The following is a 24,042-nucleotide window of genomic DNA, read 5'->3' on the forward strand; positions in this document are numbered from 1 at the left end:
AGGCAGAGAACAGGGAGAGCAGCAAACACTGACTTACCCAGAACAGGTTTTGCCGCAAGCTGTGGTATGAGGGTACTCACAGGTTCTCTTCTACTGAGCACTGTGAGAACATTGTGCTTATCTGAAACAATGTCAGAAAATCATAAAACCAGGCTGTGAAATATTTCTCTTTAATATGTCCACCAGCTTTTTGGGGCAGTACATAGTATTTACCTCAACTTTTCACATCTGATGTAAAAGGTAGAATAACCGCTGAGTACTCACGTGGGCTTTGCACCTACGCAGGAGCGCAAAGTGGCCTGGGAACCAGCCGTGCAGCCTAGTGATGTGTTCTGCAAAACCTCATAAACCAGTGACTAAAGCAGAAAGTACTCCAAGGCCTGGCTCCTGGGACACAGGAGGTGTGGCATTACAGTAGCTTGGAAAACATTCTGACTTTAAAACAAGTAACACCTATAATTACACAGGCATCATCACCTTCATAATTTTTTTTTTAGCTAACAAGCTGCAGTTGTAGCCTGTGTATATCCTTGCCAAAATCTGCCAAACATTTGCTCTTGGGATAGTTCTACTGGTGGTGGGAATATCAAGCATCTTTCTCCAGGCACTTGTAAAACAATACAGCAGTAAACAATTTGAGTACAATTAGCAGTTACATTGGCAGAGGGGGAGGGAGAAGTCCCACCGCTGGCATTGTCTATGTTTTACAGAGTTGATATACTGGTTTAGATTTGCGAAGTTAAAAACAAGAGATGAAGAAGTTTCCAATAAACCATGCTTATTCCAGGATGAAACATAAAACAAATATTTTTTTCGAACAGCAAGGGAGGAGTGTTTAAAGAATTCTATTTCAATAGGTTTGTCCCTTTTTCTTCCTACTGAATAAACACATGAACACAAAAATCTAAACAACAGAAGCTTAAGATGAAGGTATTTGTGTCTAAAGCTGGCGTCCCTCCCCAGCCACACCAATCTCGGTGGTATCTGCCGCACCTCGGCTGGGAGGACCGGGCTGCAGAAACACGCCGGTCCCGGCGCTTTTTCGCTTCCCGTGCCTCGCCGGCAGGACGACCGTGCAACCGCAGCGCTCCCCCGACGGTCTGCGAGGATTACTTTTGAAGTACGGCGCAAACATCATCTTCGCAAATATTTATTTCCAGCCATTTCCCCCTCTTAATTATTTAAAATATAATGAATTAGGCATAAGTACCTTGCTATTACTGTAATTTAAAGTGTTAATTGCTACCCGAGCGGCTCCCCTCGCCGATGGAGCGATTTTGCCAAGAGATGGCGCCGCGGTCCCGGCCCTGCTCGCCAGAGCCCGCCGGGGCGGCCGGGGGAGGGCCGGGCTCCCTGCGCGGCCGCGGGGCTCCGCGGAGAGGCGGTTCTCTCCGCGGGAGCAGTTTGCTGGTCGGCATCGTTTCTGGCGGTGTTTAAAACCAGCTCCTCTCCGTCCCGGGAGCTGTGTGTCAGTCCTGCGGGAAGCCCAAGGCAATCGCCAAAAAAACAAAGGAGGGGAAGAAAAACTGTCCTCGCAGGTCCCCGCGGGCGGGAGAAAAAGAGTTTTTCCCCGAACAAAGTCGGTCGCTCAGTAACTCCTGCCTCGCAGCGACCCGGTCCCGGGCAGGGAGGGCTCCATCCCCGCGGAACGCCCGCCAACGGACCGGCCCCGGCCCCTCTCGCCGCCGCGGTCCCGCCGGCAAGTCCCGGCCTCTCTGCAGCGGCCGGAGGAGGGCACGACGCTGCCCGGCCGGACCCGCTCCCGCCCGCGCAACCACCGCGCGGTCCGGCCACTGCCAACGGAGCCCCGCGGCCGCCCGTAGCTCATTATCCGAGTTAAGGCCGTCGGTGATTTTAAACTTCCCCGTGCCGAACGCCGGAGCCACGGAGCTGGGGGCAGCCGGTGACCTGGCGGTCCTGATCGCCCCCACTCGACCTCTCTCCGCGGGCGCCTTCACAAGAAGCCGCGACACTGCGGCCGCTCCGCGGGGCCACTCCGCGCACCCACCGGGATGACGATCCGCGGCCCGGGCCGTAGCCAGGGCAGCCCCCGCGGGGCAGCGCCGCGCTCAGCTCGGTCCTCGGGTCGGTCACTCCCGCTCAGCGGCCGGTGCGCGCCGCTGCGCACCCGCGCAGTGTTTCTAAGCAGCGTTTCGCCAACAACGGCGTTGCGCTGCGAGGGGGAGCGCAGGCAGCGCCACCTCGCCGCTCCGCGCAGGTAAGGCGGGCTCCGCGGAAGGTCCTGTAAGGTCTCCCGCGGCCCCCAGCTACGCGGGCTTGACACCCCCCAGCCCCCGCGGCACAGCGGGGCCGTGGGGAACGACTGCATAAAAGTTGCTCGGGGGACGCGGAGCAGTCCTGGTCCGCCTGGCCCCGCGTTGAACTCTTCCCAGCGGCGCGCAAAAGCGCGCAGCACTGCGCAGGGCGCTCCGCGGCCACTTTCGCTTCCCTGCGGGCCTGCCCCGCCTTCACCGACCCGCCCCCCCCCCCCCCCCCCCCCCCTCGGCCGTCCTCCGCGGAACTCCGCGCCGGCGGAGCTTCCACCTTTCATTCCCCCTCCGCGCCCCCCCCAACCGCGCTGTAATTTTTTTTATTATTATTATTTTTCCCTTGCACCAAGCCTTGTTTACCCAGCAGGTGGATGTGACGTCAGAGACTGACAACAGCAAAAAATAACAACATCTCCCTCCGCGGGGGTGTCGCGGGCCGCCCCCGGCCCGCCCGCGCGGGCGGCGGCGCGGGGCTGCGCGGGGCGGGGTGGGGGCGCGGGGCGGCGCGGGGAGGGGGCGCGGCGGGGCGGCGTGCGGGGCCCCGCGGGCGCGGCGCCGAGCGGAGGGCTCTATTGTTATTTACCAAGCGGCGGAGCACGCCGCCGCGCCGCCCGGGCTCGGCGTGCTGGAGGGACGGGAGGGAGGGACGGGACGGAGAGGGAGCCCGCGCCGCTCCGCGCCGCCGCCCGCCCGCGCCGGGGCCGCGCCGTGCTGGGCAGCGGCAGGCCGAGTCCTGCGGGTGAGTCCGGCGCCCCCCGATACTTTCCCCGGTCCTCCGGGGCTGTTGCACTTTTCCCCCCGGCGGCCCCACGTGCCCGGCCCCCCCTCCTCCCCGACAGCCGCCGGCGCGGTAAGGGGGGTGGGGGGGATGGGGGTGCAGCGGTGCGCGGATGCGGACCCCCTCCCCGGGCTACGGAGCCGCTCTCACCCCCTACCCGCCCACTTTGGAAACTTCATCCCCCCCCCCCCCTCGCCTCACTCTGCGCGGACCCTCCGCGGAGAGTAGGATGCGGCGCTTTCTCCCCTCCCCCCTCCCCCTTTCAATTTCCCCCACCCCCCGCACTTTCCTCGTGTTTTCTGCCGGGTCCCCCCCGCGCCGCCGCGCAAGGGGCGCGCACGCCCCAACTTCAGCACTCTGGGCAAGAAGTTGCGGCGGGGCCGCGCCCCCCTCCTCCCCCCACGGTCCCCCCGCGCCGGGTCCGGCCGCTTCCCTCCCCCAGCACCTGTTGCAGCTCTCCGCTCGCGCAGTCCTTTCCGCAGGCGCGGAGCTCCGCGCCGCGTATCCTCCCCCACCCCGGGTCCAGCTGCGCCCATCCCCCCTCGAGGTTTTTTGAGACTAAGTGTTTGAATAAACATCCGCGCCTCCCCAGCCCGGCGCAACTTCTTTCTGTGCGGGTGCGGACCGCGCATCCCTCACGTGTCCCCCTCCTGCGCGTAGAGCCGCGGTGTGGAGCTTCGGGGCGGAGCTGAGGCTCTCTGCGCGCCGCGGAGCCCGGGGAGGCCGCCGGCGCCCGGTAAGTAGGGCCGCGCTGCGCCCCTCGCACCTGCCGCTCCGCGCAGCATCGCCTGCCCCGGGCAGCGACAGAGTGCGCGCTGCAGGCGGCGTCCGAGCGGCGTGTCCGCGCTTCTCTCCTCCCCCCACCCCGCGTCTTTTTTTTCTTGTCTTTTTTTTTCTTCTTGTTTTTTGTCTTTTTTTTTTTTTTTTTCCTGGGAAAAAAAAAAAAGGCATCCAGCCGGGCGCGAGCTGGGCTGCGCGGGGAGCAGCGGCCGCCCCCTCCCCACCACCGCACAACTATTAATTATCCGGCGGCCCCGGCGCGGAGAGCATCGCCGGGCTGGCTGCGGAGCGGCGCGATTTTAACGAGTCTTCTTTCTGCCACTTAGCTGTAATGATTTTAATTGCGTGTTTTTGCTTTGAGTGAACTAAGCCGAGTGAGATTACTTTTTTTTTTTTTCCCCTCTTCTTTTTTTTCCTCCTTTTCCCGTGGTTTCCCCCAAGGCTGGCAGCGGCAGCAGCGCTCAGCCCTCCCGTACCTACCCGAGGTATCTGCCGCCTGCGAGCGCTCTCAGAGCCGCTTCTCTAGAGAAGCTGGAGACCAACTTCTGTGCTCAGAAGTTTAAGGTTTCATTTTTAGTAACTGTTCTTTGAGTGAGTAATGTATGTATACTGCTTGTAGCATGTCGTCTACACAATGTAGCCTGCTGATTTCTAGGGTGCTGGATGGTCATAAATATTAAAACAATTCTCTAAACTGTGTTTCCATATAGTTTTTCTAAACTTGCCTTTTATCTGCTTTGACCGAATGTTGATGTCACTAATGACAGCTTCTTAATTAGACAAAGTTTCAAGAATGTCGTCGAAGAAACTTGCTGCTTGTACTGTTAATCCACATTTTTCTGTAATATTTCGGCAGTGGGAAAACAGGCGTTTCACTCGATTTAGTGTTATTTTTACCATTTCTGTTACTGCTGAGGAGCTCTTACTTTTTGCAAGTTTGAGAGAGCCTGAAATCAGAGAAGCGAGTGTAAGCAAGGAGGTACTGTGCATCTTTGCAACTAGATTTGGAGGAAGAAGGGGAAATCAAGGCTACAGGTTTCAATTTTTTCTCCTCTGAATCTTTTCCCCTGCACATTTTATGTGAACTATCTCAGAACCATACTGAATGGACCAGGGCACTGGGGGAGGAAGCTCTTCACTAGTTACCATTCAAAAGGTGTCGGCTAAAATCTCATTGCAAAAAGGTATTGTAGCTTTAACATCTTGCATTGGCAGCATTCTTCCCCTTTAGTCTTTGGATTAGTCATTGTATGAGAGACAGAAAAAAAAATCACTTTTTTTTTTCTTTTTCTTTTTTTTTTTTCTGGAAAAAGTAAACAGCCTCCAACAAGTGAACCTTGACAACCCAGATTAAGGAAGGCAGGAGAGATCAAACAAAGCTGCTGCTGGGCTGTTGTCAGGAGCTGCCTCACTGAGAGCTCTGGACTATTCGATCAGGCAGCGAGGCTATATGTTCACTTATGCAGAAATGGACCATTACAAATGCTGATCTTTGTTGTGAAACCAAAGGATAACTTTGAGAAAAATAACTACTATTTCAAACAAGGCTTTATGTTGCTTACGATTTTGGTTGCAAAGTTAGTTTTTTGTGCATGGGCTGGGTTATATATTTTTTTAAGGTGATAGTGGTTGGAGTTTTATGCACTTTCAGAGAGACTTAGGGTTTGATTTTATTTCTGCTGTCTAGAACTTCAGAGAAAAAGGCGTTCAGTAGTGTAAGGTTGAAAACCGTAAAAGTTCCGTGGAGTTCAGCTTTCATTTCTGGATCTCTGAATTGTAAGGAAATGTGTATTTTATTTTTTTTTCTCTGTGTGTAAGTGCTGTGCAGATGCATAATAGAGGAGTTTGATTGTGATTAAGCCTTGTATGTTTTATGACTGTGTTCCTAGAGTTTAGAAAACTTGTGCTATCTTTCCTTCAAATATATTACCAGCCAGTTAGGGTGGCACCTTATTTTTGAGATGCCAAGATTTTTTGCAAAACTGCATATAACTTGTGTTCGTGTCTGTATTAGAGACACTGTGTTATTGTGTAGTTTTTTTAGTGGAAATAGTAGTAAAGAGTATTAACAGATACTTGATTTTACTTCAGTTAACTGTTTAGGATTTGAGTATTAATCAAACATAACCAGTGAATTAGGTTATTTTTGTTGCTTGACACTTTCATGTTTGTATTCAAACACTTGACTACAAAGTTTACAAATATGCCCTTTCTTTCTTTAAAGTATTCCAAACCTATTATAAAAAATCTGAGGAAAAGGCTGTTACCCTAATGTATATTAATCAGGAGGCAGACTAAGTGCACATCTACTGAAGAATGAAGAAATCCAAAACTTTTTCACATAAGTATTTCTTTAATTGGCAGTGCAAATCACACAATAAGTACTTTATACTTTTTATAAGGTAAGGTTTCATAACCATCCTGCATAACTTACTATAAAGCCTGTAGATTTTTATGGTGTATACTTTAATTAGACAATAAAAAGTATGTGTGTTGAACATGCACATGTATGCTATTAAGCCATTTTGGGTAATGTTTAATGTTATTTAACATCTATAAACATTTTCTGCTTAAATCAGTTTCACCAGTAATAGTAACACAGCTATTTTTTTTACTGGTAAGAGAAGGAGCAGGAAAGTTGAGGAGAAAATTATGCATTGGTCTTCAGTGCGCATATGCTGCAATATGTTTTTCTCTTGGACTGGATCACCTTTTTTTAAGAGATAAAATTCGCGTTATCATCCTTGGTGTGATATACTGTAAACATTTATAGTTCCAGAATTATTCCTGTTTCATGACATGGTAAAAATTAGGAAAAAGGCTGGTAGTAAAGAGGCAAATTTATGGAATGCAGCTTAGCATTTAGTATTTGTACTGCTTGTGGTCATTTATGTTGAGAGATTGAACCGGATAATGTAATACCTTTTGTGAAATATCTGTTGGGCATGTATTTGTATATCAAATAACATATGCACACACATATGTAGGATATGTATATAAAATACAGTTATTTCTGCAAGGCTGTCCAGTTATTTATAGGGCATAATGATACTTCTGTCATCTTAAATTTTCTCTGAGAAGCTTTAATAAATTTAAATAGATTATATGCTGTCAGAAAATAGTATAAATTTTGTTTACGATTCACTTGCTTTAAGGTACTTAGACTAAAGAAGCTCATTTAACCCCAAGACTGAGTAGCATTAAGTGGTGAGAGGAGTCTGCTGAAGAGCTGCTACTGCCCTTTGCTCTTGTGATAATCTTAAATTACTACAATTTAATTACAACTTCAAGGCACTGAGCTGAAATATTTCTATGCAACTGAGACAGGGCTGGAGAAGATGTAGTGAGATTTTAGCAGGTAGCTGGATTTCTCTTCGGAGACACGGCATTTGTTCAGGCCTTCCCTGCCTTTCGGAGCGCAAGCATCCCCGGTGTGCACACGGACACAGTGCCCGGGGGGGGGGTTTTTCCGGGGGTTTCCCACCTCGGGGAGCACAGGATCAGGCCCTGCTGTAGTCAGGCAGCTTGGTTGCACAGGCTTTTTGTTTGCTGTTTGTACTTAAGCTTACATTTGAATTAAACAGCACATCGTAGTTATTCCTCAAATGAGTCTTGCTTCCCGGAGCTTTTCCCTGCGAGTCTCTGCTGGGGAGGCAGGGTGGGAAGAGGCTGGAGGCAAAGACCGGGAGGGGTGATCAGGAGCATGGGTGGCATCCTGCTCTGAGAACACAGTCCCCTAGCTTGTGGCTATGGCTTGGTCCTTGCGTCCCCAAAGGTGAGCTCAGGGTACAGTCAGACGCCCCGGCTGTGCAGGGCCAGATCCAGGGCACGCTGGCATCAGCTGGGGCTTCTTCTGATGTCCCTGCCTTTGGGTTTGGCTTTTGGTCTGTGTCACTAACTCGTATCACTGAAACTTTTTCTTTTTTTCCTCCCCCTACGTATACTAGCATGTTTTCACACCCAGCGAGCGGTTCAGTGGAGACAGGAGCCAGAAAGCGTTCGCTAAGTGGAATTTATAACCGTTGTGCACTAGAGATCAGCAGCATCTTTGCGGCTGTTCTTAGAGGTCCTGGCAACCAAACTTTGCTGAAATGCTTAGAAAGGTATGGCTGGGCTTGGAGTCCTTGACTTCACGCCATTGAGGACATGCGTAAGTGCTCAGCTGCACTAAAGCACAGCGGTTTTTAAATCATGAGCCTGCTTTTTTTTTTTTTGCGTTGGCCGAATCCTTGTAAAATGTCTCATTGCAATAAGAAATAAGATCTTGTGTTTGCTAGAACTGCTTGCTTTTGCACTGACAAAAACGCTGCTCGCAGCTCGCTGTTCTCACAAGCTCCCGTGCCGTCTGATTCCCGCAGCTTGCAGCGTATGGGGAATTGCAGCTACCGTAGGTAACAAGGTGATGCCAATGTATATAGAGGGGAAAAAAGTAGGTTGGAATAAATCATGCAGTCATTAGAGGAAAAACTCAATTGTGGGACCTCTGTAGTCTTTTAATTAAAAAAAAAAAAATCTATATTTTGGGCTGTAGAGGAATCAGTTGTTCTGTTTTTAGGAGATCAGATACTTGTTGGTTGGGATGTCTGGAGTGTTTTAACGTGTGCTCTTTTTTCTTACTTCAGCATTGGAGCTACCAAGTCAGGGAAGCCGCTGGCTCTGTTTGCGTGCAGTCTTCTTTGCAAATGTGCTCTAGGGTTTTGTCTTTCTATTCTCCTGGCACCGATCTCTTCCATGAATGCAGGTGAACAGACTTATGTCTAATGGCTGTTTCTATGTGGCAAGTATCCTGAATATTCTTAATAACTTTTTGTTTAGTGCCATCCTGAAAATGAAGATAGTGTTCTATGGAAAATGAGCAAAGAGAAGAGCATGAGCAAAATCAATTTCTCTCCAAGAAGCATCTGGTACCTGAGGAGGACTAAATAATTTTTCTCCCCTTGTTGACCCTCCCTGTGCTGTTTTTAAAACGTCTCCATTTTGGTGCCTTGAAATTGCAATTAAGTTGTAGTAATTTAAGATTATTGCAAGAGTGCAAAGGGCAGTAGAAGCTCTTTAGAAGTCTCATCTCAACACTTAATGCTACTCAGTCAGGGGGTTAAATGAGTTTCCTCAATGTGAGTACTTAAAGTAACTAAATCGTAAACAAAATTTATACTATATTCTGACAACTAATAATCTATTTAAATTGCATTAAAGTATGTGTGTGAAAATTTAATTAAAGACAGAAATACTGTCAAGCCCTGTAAGTATCTTGACAGATCTACTGAAATGGAACCCACATCGTAAAATATTTACATATATGTGATAGGCTACAGTGTTTCTGGGAGTGCTATTCTGAAACTAATTGTGGGCTTTTTTTCTTCCCAGTTTCCTGTTTAGTTGCAATGGTCTCAGAAAGCAACACAAATAAATACCCAGAGCATTTTATTTGGATGATTCTCCAGTGTACTGTTTACTGCTAATCGCTCTCTCTGTACAATACTTGTCACTGTTGTGTTTTTATTAGAAGTGTCTATTTCCTCACTAAGTTAGTTTAGTACTGCTGTTAATTCAGAATTACACTGAGAATGCAGGGTCCTTGTGCAGCGGGGTGATGTTGTGTAGTGTCTGTGGTGTGGAAGTCCTGAACGTGCAATCTGTAAATCAGCTTTCTTCTGGATGTCTGGCCCAGAGCATGGTGCTACAGCGTCTCTTGCATTGTTGTGACTGTTAATTGATTTTTTCAGGTAGAAGGTGCTTAGGACCTTTTTTATTTTTTTCCCCATATTTTTGTAATACATATGGAAGCGTTTCCTGCAGTGCTGGTATGTGCATTCGCTGCTCAGGACCCTTCTTGCTGGTGCGACTGCAGCGCGTCTCCTTTGCGGTACCTAGTCCAGGCTGCTTTCAAGATGAGGAATGTTTTACCCTGAATGAAACTGGGTCTGGCTGAAATTTAACAAGGACCAAAGTCTGGCTGGAAACCCACCCACTGGGATTCTGCATGTGGCCAAAGGTTTTGCTGGGAAGGTGCAGGATGAGTTGTGCTTTCTCATCTCCCGATGGTGGGTCAGGGCAAACTCCCAGCTTACCTTGCCAGGGATGTACATTCCTGGAGCTGCAGGGATGCGAGAAGAAGATGAGGATTTGGGCATGGAGAGAAGGATGCGATGGGAGCATGGTGCTGGGGAACTGAGCACTGACAGCCCGACAGAAGGTGGCACAGTTCGGCAGGTTGGCTGGAGCCTCTAACGGCATCGTTAGTTTTCCCCTCTTCGCCAGACATTTCCTTTCATGTTGCATCCGAGTTTTAGCTGTGCTTCCCGATCAGTCTTGTCATCTTGTTGCTAACAATTAGGGTCAAGTGTCTTTCCTTGGGCTCTCCACGGTCTTCATGTTGGTGTCCCTCCCCCAGCTCCTAGCCTAAGCTGTTTGTTCATTAATTAGTAGATCGGACATATTAACACATCAGTAAACCAGAGTAGTCAGACTTCCCAAGGCACCTCGGGAAACCCTCTCTGGTTTTATGTGACTGGACATGCACTATTGCTGATTTAGATAGCGGAGCCGATGATGCCAAAGTGTTGTTAAGAGAGTGATAAATAGAGAGAGCCCAGCAGTAAGCAGAATGTCATGTCTCTATTAAAAACCTTGTGATAAAGCAAGATAAAATGGTGAGAGGGGATTGCTGGTGTGTTCAGAGCAGCCGCTAAACATCTGATCACAAAAATCGATGCTGAATTCCCCTTCCTTCAAAACACTTGCTCGCAGAATTAATGTCTGAGCCCCGGTTTGATTGCAGCAAGCGGTGGAGCCCTGAAAGGACTTTTGTTCTTGCCAAAAAGGCGGCCGGGGGTTCTCAGGGATTCAGGAGCTGTCTGAGCCGGGATTCAAACCTCCCTCCCCGCTTCCCTTTGAAGTGGCTGCCCCTCTTCCGCAGCAACGTGGTGTTCCTGGGACGCTGATGAAGTTGTTCCAGGGCTCGTTGCTCTGTGCTGCCTCGTACCTCAATTTCCTCGGCGCTGTGGACACCTGCGTTTCTGTTGGTTCCTGTCTGGAGGTCGATCTTTGACTTCACATCAGAGTAACAGCCATGCGGATTTTTATATATTTGAATCTTTTCCTCAGCTGGGTGTAGAAGCTGCTCTGCAGAAGTGAAAAATGTAACTGATTATAAAGAAATGAGTGGTCGCAGCAGATGAGGGGGAGCAGTATTAATTTTACTGGTTCTGTAATGAAACATGCAGTAAAATGTTAAATCATCTCAGCCTTGTTTGCTGAAAGGATGTTAATCATTCCATTAAGAAGGATTAAGTAATTAACTGATATTTCTGCAGGAACCAGTGTCAGTTTTAAAAAGCATCTTCCCGGTGTTGCACAGTGAATGCGAAGTTTATGCTTTTCTTTCTGCTTACCAGAGAGCTGGGAGGTGAGACTGAGTGGGACACCTCTTCCCGAGAAACCTCTGGGAATGCCAAGGTAACAGAAATAGGGGTTATTTTGCAGCTGAAGTGTGCTACTCTAATAGTCTTTTGATTGCAAGGTTGTCTTTTGTGACTTGGGTCAGCTGGGCCTGTTGCAAGCCTTATTTCAGGAACAGTCTGTTTGGGATTAAGAAGTTAAAACCTTGAAGTGTTCGTCTGTGTGCTTTTTTTTATTTTTTATTTTTTTTTTAAATAATAGCTTTTATGTTGTAATAGTAAGCTTGCTGATAGTACTTCATGAAGTCTTATCTTCCATGAGCCTCATGACAAATTTTTGTTAGCCCGTCAGGCAGCTTTTAGCTCATCCAGCCCAGTTCCCACGTTTTACACTTGTGCTGGAAAGAAAAAATTCAATTAAAATCAGTGGTGTAAATCCTTTCCTTCTGTGGCAGAAATCCTCTTAAAAGCAGGGGCAGTGTAGGGGACATGGGACATCACAAAGCAGCTCCCAGCGTTGGGCTGTTTGGAGGATGGTGGAGCCGGATTCAGCCAGAACCAGCCAGGTCTGGGGAAGGATGCAGCCAGCAAGACTTTACGTGTGCTGATGCTCAGTAAGGTCAAAAGTGCATTTTGGAGAGGGTGCAGATGGAGGAGCAGGTGGGCAAAGGAGAACAATGACAGTATTTTTCATCATTTCAGTTTTGAAGGATCAGGTTGAATCCTCTGGACAGGGAGAGGTACTGGGGCTGGGGAAGCATCTGTGTTCACGCTGCTGCATCCTGTGCTCCCGCGCTCGCTGCCTTTCTGCCAGGGCTCAATCCATTCTTTTGCCTTGACAGAGATTGTGGAATTTGGCATTAAACTCATCAAATTGCTGCCGTTTCTTTTATAATGGTCCCAGCTTCTAATATCGTGGTTAGTGTTAGTGAAACTACACCTGAACTGAAATTTTCTATGAGTGATATGAATTCTGCCTGGGAAATAGCATAATACAGTGGCACCAATTGTGTTAGTATTGATACTTTTTGCTTTCATAACTGCTCTACTCAAATTGGGCTCCTTCAGATAGTATTATGCAAACTCTGTTGATCAGTGTACTGTAAGTTATCCCTCCCCCTCGGGTGTATTTCATAAATAAGTATATTTCCGTGTATAATATATAAACCGACTAGATTGCGCTTCAGTTATGTGGCCTAAACCCCAAATTCCTCTGCTGAAATCATGGGAGATTCCTTGGGTGGACTGAGTTTAAAAAAAAGGTCCATTTGGCTCAGAGAATAAAATCTTTGAATATTCATGCATGTAACATATAATAAGAATCTACCTGGATCTTTGTATGGAACATCATAACTTATACCTACCTTGGCAGATTTAGAAGAGAGATTTTTCTTAGTAAGTTTTACAGTAATAATAATATAAACACTCATGTGTTAAGAACTTTAGTAATTTACTTCAGTCAGGGAGTTGTGTCAGGCGCGCCATCCTGTTCTGGTTATTGTATGGGTGCTGGGAAAAGGAGGCTCTGAAGTAGCTTGTAGGAAATAATTTTTGTTGGTTTTAAATGACGTGCCCGTGCATCGATGTTCAGATAATGTATATTCAGTTTTTAAAGCTGCTGAGTTGTGCATTTGGAAAAGTGAAAATGTATGTTTCAGTGATAAATTACTTGATACTTAAAAGGCTTTGAAAGAGGAATATCCAAAGTATGCAGTGTAATTATTGTTTGTCTAAGTATTTTAAAGTTATTCTCTGGCTAACGCATCTGAGTTTTCTGAAGGCCAGTAATGTAGGGAATGATGATCTTATTCAGGAAACCTTTCTGATCCATCATTTCAGTTACAGGATTTAACTGAGAATGGGCAAAACTAATTTTGGTATATTTTAGCTGATGTTGTACTGTGTACATTTGTTCTGATTTTTTTTCTTCACTTGTGTAAAAGCAGTATCTGCAGAATTCAAAAAACACTGTTTTGTGAAAGCTGAAATGGAACGTTACCTGTGAATTAAACTATCTTGAGCCTACCCAGAATATTCCTAGCATTAAACAGCTGGAGAAGACTAGGTATTTTGTATTTACTTTTCAGATTGGCTGGGATATGGTCTTTCTGGAAAAGGGTCCTTGGATGGTTGAAAGGGAAATCTGATTTTTCAGCGAGCACTTTATATTTGCCGAGGAATTCTGGTTGCACAGAAGCGTGTTGCATGGGAATGGAAATGTATTAAATAGGATTTTTAGGGATTATAATAGATACCATTAGATAGAGGCATGCTCATAGAGATGTAAACTAGTAAATCTCAACAAACTGAAAAATAGTAGCTATAGGCGTCTGGCTCTGTTATCAAACTTGCTGCATAAGCCAGAGTTTATGCACTGTGATAATGCTAATGACCAACAGAGCCAATGATGCATGACTGGAGGAAATCAGTGGTATAATCAGAGAAAGTTATCAGGTTTTTGTCATTAAATATTAGTGATAAATAATACACTTCATTTTTAGTAGATAGGACGTATTTAATTCTGATGTGGAGAGTTTCAATTTAATTAGGGGCATTGCTGAGGAAAATTATGATCTTTTGTAATTTAAAGGGAAAAATAAAAATGCATTTGTTTCAGCATAACCTCCCAGCAGCTGCCGTCCACTGCTGTTTGTCTTCACTGGTGTCTGATGGCGAGGAATATCTCTGCAGCTAGTTGAAGTGGCTGTTTACAGCAGCATGTTTTATCTAAGTTATTAGTTTGTGCAACACAGAACTAATTACACGACTCCAGAATCAAAGGGTTTCTGTTCAGTATAAACTAGGTATCATCTTTCATTTTCTGCTTAAAAATGTGAATAGTGCAGCAAATGTAAACGGTGTGTTCTGTGCGGTGGTTTCCCTAGAAAAGAGTCTGGCTGTCCAGGCAGTAACAGGAGGGAAGGGACGAGGACAAAAGATACAGATAAATTACATCTCTTTTTGCAAGTTATCTTTTAAGTCAGTGGGAGAACGAGGAACAGAAGTATAGCTTAAGCTGAAGTAAGAGGGATATTAATAGTCTCTATAAAGGACAATTTGCACCAGAGGAAAAAAAAAAAATCTTGCTGGCTTTTTTTAGTGAAACAGGCTAACACTCTGTAAATCTGTGTCATTAGCTGAAGCAGTGCGTGATTTTTAGAGCATCACTTTTCCTCTCGTGAGCTTTTGCCTGCAGAGGTTCATCCCCAGGGCCAGAGGCAGATGCGGCTCCGTATCTTCCTTGGGGAAACTTTGCTTGTCAGCTGCCGGACTGTCAGCCTGTGGCCCTGTTTAAGCAGATATCACCAGTTTTGCCCAGTGAGTGACTTTGTAACGTGGCCAGGATCTTCCCACCACCTCTCAGAGTCGTGCTCGAACACAGAATCTCAGCTCAAGTTTCCAGAATTAGATGGCACAGTGAGTAAACACAGCGCGCTTGCCAGTTCTCACATCCTCTTTTGCAGCGAGTATTGCAGCAAATCCTGCAGGTTTGACTCATCTCCGAAGTTCTTCACTGATTTAAAGCAGATCTCGTCTGGCTTTTGAGAAAGAGCTGGAAGTCTCGCCACAGCTCCTGAGCTCACTGTCCTTCTGCACATGAACGCAGGGTGCTTGGGTTGGCCTCCGCACAAACTTGGGCAGCTCTGAGGAACTTTAGCTGGAGTATGTGCCTGTGTCTAAGGGTAAAATTTGGACTGCAGTCATCCTTTATTGAAAGCTTTATGGAAATACTTTGTTCTCTCTATGCACAAATATTTACATTCTGGTGGGAAGTTTTTTTCCCCTCCATTTCTTTGGTGTCTGTTGTTGTTGTTGTTGTTGTTGTTTAAATGTCTCCTGCTCTGTGTCGTAAGCACAAGGAGGGGGCGGAAGATATTTTACATAATGCCCTGTCAGTTAAAAAATAGTCACATTTTCAACTGGTATTTCTCATAGGTCTGAAAGTAAAAAAAATGCCTGCCTGTATTAGGAGCACTGTCTCCTTGTCTGATTGCAGTGAGCCATCCAGGGTAGGATGGGGATTCTGCGTAATTCAGTGGGGTAGATTGGAAGGGGAAGGACATACAGAGCAGAGAACTTTTCTGGGTAAATAAAAGTAGTGACAGGTACAGCCCCCGTTTTAAGAACAGCGTGTCTTAATGTTTCTGTTCATCGGTGTTGAATCACCTCCGCATGTCAACCTCTGCCAGGTGGATGCTCTCGGCAGGTTGAGGAGGAGGACACATTGCTCTGCAAGCGTGTTACAATGGTCCACACGTGTGCTGTGACTCAGGCGTGCTCGCAACTTCATGACAAGTATCAAATGAGAATTGTTTCCTTGGAAAGCCTTTACCTCTTTGGTTTTTTTCCTCTCTCAGATGAAGGTTGACACTGCTTTCACAAACAGTTTGACAGTGTGCTTGGTGCTGTAGAGAATGAGGTCTTCGTTCATGTTGCAGTCAAGTGGATTTAGGAGGCAACTGCTGTGGGAACAGACCTTTCTGCTTGTTCCCGGGCTCTTCCCATCACGTCCCTGTGCATCAGCTGAATCCTCCTGATCAGAGGCTGAGACCATGTGGGAAACTAGACCAGCAGAAAACTGACTTCAGCAGCAAAACACGTTTTCTGCCAGTTGAGCAACTTCATTGGACTCTTTGGAAGTCAGAGGAGGGACCAAGGGGGTCAGGACCACCTCCTTCATAGATCTTTGGCCTCTTGGTGGGCTTTGCTGCAATCTGAAATCTGGGCAGAGGAGTCCTCCTGCCCAGACATGCTGCCTTGGGCATGCTCCTGGCAGTGCTGGCTGGTGGGACCACCCTGCCAAAGCTAGTGCAAGTATTGTTTTTCTTTCAATTGTTAAGTTAATGGTGCTCCCTTGGTTCCAGGTACTAAAGTTGTTAACGTGCACATAGTGAAAAGCCCAGCATCATGTTTTCTTTGAGTTTTTTCTTTCCTGTTAGCAGTAGATGATGAGCTGGTCCAGAGGCTGGGTATTTTTGATAAGGGCTCTGAGAGATATCCAGATTACTAGCTGCTGTTGTTTCTTCTTGTTTTTATAACACTTATCTGTGCAATAAGCAAGTACAGCTGCACATAAAACTCAGATAAAACTGTGTCTAGCCTGCTAGCTGACTTTTGAGTTAAAGAACAGAAGTTGATGAGGAAATAGATAGCCAGGGCTCATCAACATCATGTGGGTTTACACCAAAAAGGGTCTGACCCCTAGCCTCTGTTGGCTCAGTGTTGTGCAGGATGTACATGTTGGGTGTGTGGTGGTGTGGCGGTGGCCAGGGACAGCCACGTCTGTGGTGCATGGACAGCCATGCGCAGAGCCGGCTGGGCCGCCTGCAAGCCCAGCTGCCGGCGTGGACGGTCATTAGCGTGGTGCAGGGCTTGTTTGGTCTTATATTGGGAGTTTGATTAAAGCTTTAAATGTAGTTTATGCCTTTATTGCTTCTGAAATGGGTGCAGGTGCATGTTAGCAGGAAGTGAAACTGGAGGAGCCCTTAGGGAGCCTTGTTCCAGCTGTGCCAAGCAGGTACAGCCTATGAGTGTTATCACCTCACTGATAACCTGGCATGGTATCAGCATTCACACGTGTCGCGGGGATTACGGGGGTGAAGTCTTGCTGCAGTTTGGCAGGGACCTCGTTCCTCTACCAGGCGGTGCGGGTAGGTTGTTTTGCTTGGGGTGAGTTTCCCTCCATGCATGGTGACATCTTCTTGTCCCTGAGAGCTCGGCTTGCTTCTCTGTCCCCATATTGCAGTGGGAAGGGACCAGTAGGGTGTTTTGAGAGGGGTGAGCACCACAGAGCAGCATTGCAGGACATCCCTGACTCTCTCCAAGCCTTGCTGCCTAACCAATGTCTGCTGATAAGGTGAGGCTGGTCCATGCCCCAAGCGTTTTCCTTCAGAGCCCAAGGATCATTTTGGGGAAGGTCAAAAAAGGAAGGACTGGATACCCACTGAATGGGGCTGCCCGCCACACATCTGGGGAAGCCAGACCCAGACCAGCACCCAGCTGCCTGCCCTGGGGCCTCCCTGGTGTTGCACAAAGTCGTCTGCTTTCTTCAGCTGACGGCTGGTTAACGGCTGGTTTTTGCATTGTCTTGTTGAGGAATTTGAATGTGTAGTCTGTGAAACGAGGCATCAAAGCATTAACCCTCACTTTTAATTATTACTTTAATTTTTTAAAAGGAGTAGCAGTCAGAATAAAATACTTAGAAGGAATAAAATACTTATTATCCACCTTTTCTTCCTCCTTGGTTTGTGCCCAACTTGAGTTGCCAGGTCTCCTGAGGAGTGGTTGATGTGCAGGTGAGCAGAGCTGCAGTCCTGAACTGCTCCTGTCCTCACCCCCTCTCTTCACCAAGTGCTGAGGTTTCATATTCTGCATGTGCGATTATAACACCCAAATAACACCTCCTGTTAGGGTTATTTACTGTTTGTTCTTATGTGTTAACACCACATCTGATTGGAGCCTTAATTGCTCTCTGTCCTCCTATATTTTTCCCTCTCCCCCTAGACCAGTTGGAGGGTTGTTTGAAGGAAGAACCCAAGGCAGCACAATGCTGCCAGGGTATGGGCTCTCCCAGTTACCAGGCTGCACACACAGTGAGGTCCTGGAAAAATGCCCCTCTGAGTCATTACAAATTAAGCATCACAGACAGAAGCATAGATGAAGCTCTGTGAGAAGACCTACAGCTTGATCCAAGAATTATGTGATGTGCAGAGATGGAGAGAAAAGCAAACTTTGCATCCAAGATATGGAGGCTGTGGTGCTCCTGCCCCTAGGCGCTCTGGTGCAGCCATCTGAAGGCTGCTGAGGTCTCCACTGTCCCACTCGTGCCACAGCCAGTACCTGTCGCTGTGGTGCCATAGCCAGGAAACCCCACACAAGGCGTGGTTGGTGAAGCTACCTGTGGTTGTTAGCAGCTGAAGCTGGCTGTACGAACAACAAATTTCCCAGTAACTAGCAAGAAAATATTGTGCATCTGCAGGTATTCCCCATAGCTGCATAAGCCATGTTTGTGACCATCAAGGTAAGTGAGATAAACCCCATTTTTCTCTAGTATAGCAGAACATCATTGTTCAGGAGTGAACTCACTTTTTCGCCACGTGCACCATATGTCACTGAATATATCTTTGGTGGGTGTGGGAATGTGCATGAAGAACCTGAGATTTCAGAATGGCACAAATCAGTCTGAGGAGGAGAAATTATTATTAGAAGGCAAATGCAGAAATCTTGTGTTCACATGGCTGTTTATCCAAATCCACTGTCATGGTGAAGAAATGGCAGGAACCTCCATCAGCAGCTGGGATGTCCGATGGTAACAGTGGAGGGTATGTCTTCCTGTCTGCATTGAAATAAAAGAATTAGGCAGTGGTTGATTACCTCTTGGTTTTAAATAAGTGTAGTATTGAGTGTAAATTAAAAACAACCTTGAAACTGCACAGATTCATAAAACTCTACACTGGGATTTTAAAAATTACCTCAATTGGAATCCTGGAAGCATCTGTTACATAATTAATGCACTTAAAAATATATTCTATTTATGATTAATCCAGGACTGCAGTGTGTGCTAGTTAAATGTCTGGATCCCAGGGTGCAATGCAAGGAAAGAAATGCAGTTGTAATCTATTTGATGGTTATAGGAAAGGACGTTTGCTACAAATAAATACGTTTTCTGTAGTCTTTTTATTTGTCAGGGCCAAGCTTATGTCTGTTGTGGTGAGTTTGTTGACTGGTAGATGTTTTGAGATTTATGCTGATAGTTCTGTAGATCTACTGGAAAAAATAACTCAAGAATAATTAGGGAGATTGACCATACAGTAATGTGCCACACATGTGACAGCGTTACTGGGTTGATGATCTTGGGTATGGTATGTGCAATTAAAAGCGCTAAGGCTTGGTACCATTTAAAAATCTCTCCAAGATACACAAATGCCTTAGGAGACGTGTGTTTCCCGAAGGATAACTTGCCAAAGTTACTGGATGTCTTGGGTCCCCTCTCCGGAGACCTATTTCAGGCTGAGACCTTGTCGGTGAAAGCGGGCACAGTGAGCACAAGTACAATTTGACAAACCTCAGCCTACCCAGTGTGTTTTTTTTAATCAGGAAGTTCTGAGGGCTCTGTAGCCTCATTTTTTTTGTAGGCTTTGGAGTTGGCATCCAGCCACCGGATCCTGGAACAGTTTCTGGCATTGCATTTCCTCTGACAGATTTTTCTCTCTGCCCGCTGTTTCTGTTCCCTGTTGTTTTTTTTCCCTCCCTCATCATCTGACCACTGTCTTGTTGAGTTGGTGAAGGATCATGCTGTGTAAAACCCTCTTCTTCATTCTGATTTTCATTACTGTTTTGTAAAAGCCTGCAAGCTGTTATGGTTGGCCATTGCTCTGTTGTGTTCCAGGGTGGTGGTCCCATGGGTGGCCATGGGTCCTGTGTTTCCCTGCCTGCCTTGGACTGGCTGAGCAACCCAGCTGCAGTGGCAAGAGCTGCACAGTGCTGTGGAAGCCTGTAAAATGGTCCCTTTCCAAATATTTATTTTTTGAAGTGAACAATCATGGTGTTTGTTGGCTCAGGAAGTATTTTGAGAAGGAGTGCTGCAGGTCTCATTGCACCTGGTCTGTCCCGTGTTGCTGCTGGGTTATTAAAGGGGTTACCCATATTGAAACGGTACGTGCTCTTCAGCGTACCTGCCTGCCCTGCCACCAGCAGCGTGCCAAGATGAGGCACGGAGTGCAGGCTCACACCTCTGCCTGCTGGGCTCTGCCCAAGTGCCCTAGACCTGAAATGAAGACACGATAGGGATGGGGAGGAGAAACAGTTGTCTCCCATTTGCCTTTGATGTCTCTGTGCCTGGTCGTGTGGCTTTTCGGCACTGTACCCAGTGTGGATGCTGGAGGCATGGCTGCAGGTTGCCTGTTGCAGAGTACGGCACCTGACTCTGCTCCGGGGTCATCTCCCCAGGGCTGTCTGCATCACCAGTCCTGCAACCGAGTTACTAATGAACTCAGATTTCCACTTACTGTTTGCTGTCTTAAATTGTTTCTGCACTTCAGAGTCCCTGATGTCCCTTCAAGATGTAATGAGGGAGGAGCAAGCCTGGTTTTGTGAAAGACGGCGACGCTGTAGCCTTGTGGAGAAAACTCTTAGCCGTGGACTCTTGGCTCCTCTTTGTCATTAATCTTGATGGAAACATTACTTCTGACTTTACCCACTGTATAATGCGAACCCTTATTATCTTTGCAGTATAAAGGTGTGCTCAGCATGGGCTTTTCCTTCAGTCCTGAAGAGAGGTAGATGTTGAAGTACAAGTGTGCCAGACTGTTTGTATTACTAGCAAATTTGGACCAAAAAAAATAGATTACTATTGGTAACTTCAGTTTCTGCAAACTAAGGAGGCCCAAAGAGAAACCCACGTCAAAAGCACTTTGTTTCTTCCTTTTTTGTTTTGTTGGTTTTGTTTGTTTGTTTGTTCATTTTTTTTAAACAAATTATGTGTTCTAGCTGTATTTCAGTGGTCCAGGGTTTCAGGCACTTTCTTTGATGGCGATTGGTGTGAAAGCAGTTGTGTCAGACAGAAGGAAATGATAAAATCTTCGAGTTAAGCAAAGGATGAGAAGGGCAGTGGGTAGCATGAAATGGAGATGTGTTCAAATCTAATGAGTGTTCCTACCAGCAGACCCCCATTCCTCTGCTCATTATGGGCCAGGTTGGTGATGTTTGGTGAGTTTAATGGATTGGGGTAGGTGGCTGATAAAAAACAAAGAATAAGATTTTAGGTAGGAGCAGAATCTGGTGACTACAGTAATGCAAGTTTATTTTTAGAACTCAATTGCATTTGAGTTGCTAGCACTAGAAAAAACTTCTTAGCTCACGTTATACTGCGAATTTCTTTATTTTTAAAGTGGAAATTTTGCAAGCTGACGTTTTGCAGCATGCGTAGTACAATTTGGCTGACAGCATTGTCTGGCAAAAGAAATAACCAAATTATTATTCAGTCATGGGTTTTTAACAGCCGCAAAGCAAGTGGATGTTAACTAAATGATGCAATTTATTCCCTTCCTGCTTATTGCCAGCTTGCCTATTACAGAGAGACTGCCAGCTTTAAATAAGTGGTACCCAGATGGTAGTCGCATGACGCCCACTTGGTTACAGAGCCTAAGCAGGGAATAACTCGGCAGCCACTACAAGCTGTGGGTCAATTGAGGGGGAATGCCTGTTGCTTCACAGTTTTGCATATGTAAATCTGTTAATGTTATGTCAGTATTGTGCGGTCTAAACACAAGCATTGCCTTTCTCTGGGGCCCAGATGAACTTGGATCGCCGCCCAGTTAATGAGGAGCCGAGTGCGGATCGGCAGTCAGAGGCTGCCGCCGCCGTTCGCTTCCTCGCCGTGAACTCGCCGCATCCCGGATGCTCCGCTCCGGCAGCGGGGCCGGGGCTGGCGAGGCCGCTCGGATGGGCAGGGCGAACACCCCCTCTATTTTTAGCCCCGGCACGGAAGAGGGTTGGCTCGGCCCGGCTGACGTTTTCTTTCTGTCTGCCGCGCTCCTGCGCTCGCCTTCATCGGCTGCAGATGTGGCGCGCAGCCGCCGCCGAGGAGTCATGAACTGTGTCGTCTGCACCCTGTAACAGCCAACATCTGCTGCGGCCGCCTGATGGAAGCGGCATGGAAACAATTTTGGGGAGAGTGCTGAAGTTTGGCTCTGCAGATGATTACTTTATATTAATTGCATCGAGATAGTTACCGTACAAGTTGGGTTTGAAGCTGATCCCGCCCCCTCAACCCCCCTTTTTATTATTGTTTTAAAAGCGGTAGTTAAAATTGCTTGACATGGGAATGCTTTTTATTGTTGATGATTTCTGGTTCTGAAAAGTTTATTACAATGGGTGAAAACAACAACCAAAAAAACTCATAAAAAGCTGGGGCTGTAATATGCTTAAAGGCTAAAAAAGTACCAATAGTGTTGATTTAACCAAAGAAAATGTTCCTGCAGGTATTGTAAATTTTATTTGCCAGATGAAAAGCATTAAGTGTGTTATTTTTCATGAAGGAAAAACATTCTGATTTTTAACCATTTTGTAAATTATATTAATGCTGTAATACAGTTTAAAAAGCCTTGGGCCTGTTCCAGAAGCGCTCGCCCCTGCAGCAGGTCCCGTGGGGTTTGCCCGTGGGGCACGGGTTGGGGGCCCTGCCTGGAGCAGGGTTGGGTGCAGGGACTCAGCAGACAGAAATTGGTCTTTTTTAGTCAGTGTGTTCTGTTGTTGCTTTATTTTCCTTCTTTTTTTCTTTTTTTGGAAGTTGCAAGCGAGCATTCAAAACGCAGCAACAATAAAACTGAGGGAGAAAATAAGCCGCTTTGGAATGTAGCGGAAAGCTGAGATGCTTCAGTATTTTATCTTAATTTTGCTAATTATTTGTCATGGAGATCTGAGTTGATTCCCTGAGATTTCTTTTAAGCCTCTTAAGAGTAATGTTTTTGGCTAATGGTTATTTTCCTTCACTTGATGTTCCCCAGCTAGAGTTTTGCGGTGCTGCTTGCTGGCACGGCTGGGCAAATAAGCTCCAGGTTCAGAATGCGGACGGGCAAGGGGAAAAAGCGATGAGGAGGATCAAAGGGCCTGTGAGTGCCATAGGGATTGTGTGGAGGGTTTATAACATAGAGGTGAGTCTGTCACCCCCATCACTTGAGCTGGGATGGGAATTTTTCCAGCAATTGTCCTTTTTGATGGGAAATTAGTTAGCAGTTGTTGAAGAGCCTGTAGCAAATTTTAATACGATAAAGGTAAATCAAGCTAGGCATTGGTTTATATGTGATTTTCAGTTCCCTATATTAACATGAGAACTATAGCTTACCCTACTGAAAACTTAATTAGGCAAACAGAATGCTATGTTAGCAGACACTTAGAAACCCAATGTGCTCACGACTAGATTCAAATAAGTTAATAAGAGTTATATTGGGTGTTTCTAATGGTGCTTTCAATTTTTTAAAATAAATGCTGTCTTTGGTAATAAGCCACCCACATCTTTTTGGGTAATAGTTTAATTGAAAGGCTTGATTGTGTCCATTTTGTCACAGAGGATCCCTTCTGCTGTGTGGTACATTAATACAAATGACTGCATACCCCTTATATTTGGATGCCTGATGTAACATCCCTAAAGGAGAAAACTGGGATGAGAGAAGGAAACAATCTGTTGTGGAGCACACTCAGAAGAGCCAACAGACACCAGCAGAACAAATCTTCAGAGTTAGTGTGGGTGTAGGGGTACGTGCATGTTTGTATGTAATGTATTTAAAATGCCAATAGCTTATGCCTTTTGAAAGCTCCAAATCATAGCTGTCATATTAGCTATACCATTTCCAAAAATAATGCCAGGAACAGACTGATACTGATTGTTCAGAAAAGCATCATTATTCTGTGATACTTTTTTGGGCTTCTAACATCCCCACTTAAAGCAGGTATTTCTATGCAGTGTGCCTCAAAAACTGTTTGCTGAAAGGATTTTGATTCCAAATTAAAGGTATTGTCTTAGTTTTTGTCCTTCTGGAAGACAGAATGACAAGGGGGGAGGAAAGGAATGTTCTTCTTTTCTTTCTTACTCATTTCAGCAAATATATTTTTGGACGAAAGGCATTAATGCAAAGCCTGCAAATTTAAGCTGCTTGTCAGAAGTTTGGGACTTGGTTATTCCATACATGATGCTACACCATTTACTTCATGTCTATATGCTGTTGTCTACAATGTGGGAATAGGAAAAAGTTGCTGTGTTGAGAGGCTGCTGGAGGATTTCCATAATGCTTGTGAAGTGCTGAGGTCATCTCAA

The 24,042-nt window shown here is 46.4% G+C and overlaps 1 protein-coding gene across 9 annotated transcripts in view; it reads left to right on the forward strand.

Annotated features, from left to right (window-relative positions):
* Positions 1-2,921: 2,921 nt before the first annotated feature.
* The window catches only part of FOXP1 (forkhead box P1), a 383,077-nt gene continuing 361,956 nt past the window's right edge, over positions 2,922-24,042 (forward strand). For 3 of the 9 annotated variants that reach the window (XM_071813224.1, XM_071813231.1, XM_071813229.1), the window contains exon 1: positions 2,922-3,009. The gene's annotated coding sequence lies outside the window, so the exon portion shown is untranslated. Of the gene's footprint in view, positions 3,010-3,655; positions 3,785-24,042 lie in introns of those variants that run through there. The other 6 variants (XM_065845218.2, XM_065845224.2, XM_065845225.2 and 3 more) reach the window with 4 other exon arrangements.

The sequence above is a fragment of the Patagioenas fasciata genome, chromosome 10, assembly GCF_037038585.1.
Source record: "Patagioenas fasciata isolate bPatFas1 chromosome 10, bPatFas1.hap1, whole genome shotgun sequence".
Taxonomy (NCBI): Eukaryota; Metazoa; Chordata; class Aves; order Columbiformes; family Columbidae; genus Patagioenas; species Patagioenas fasciata.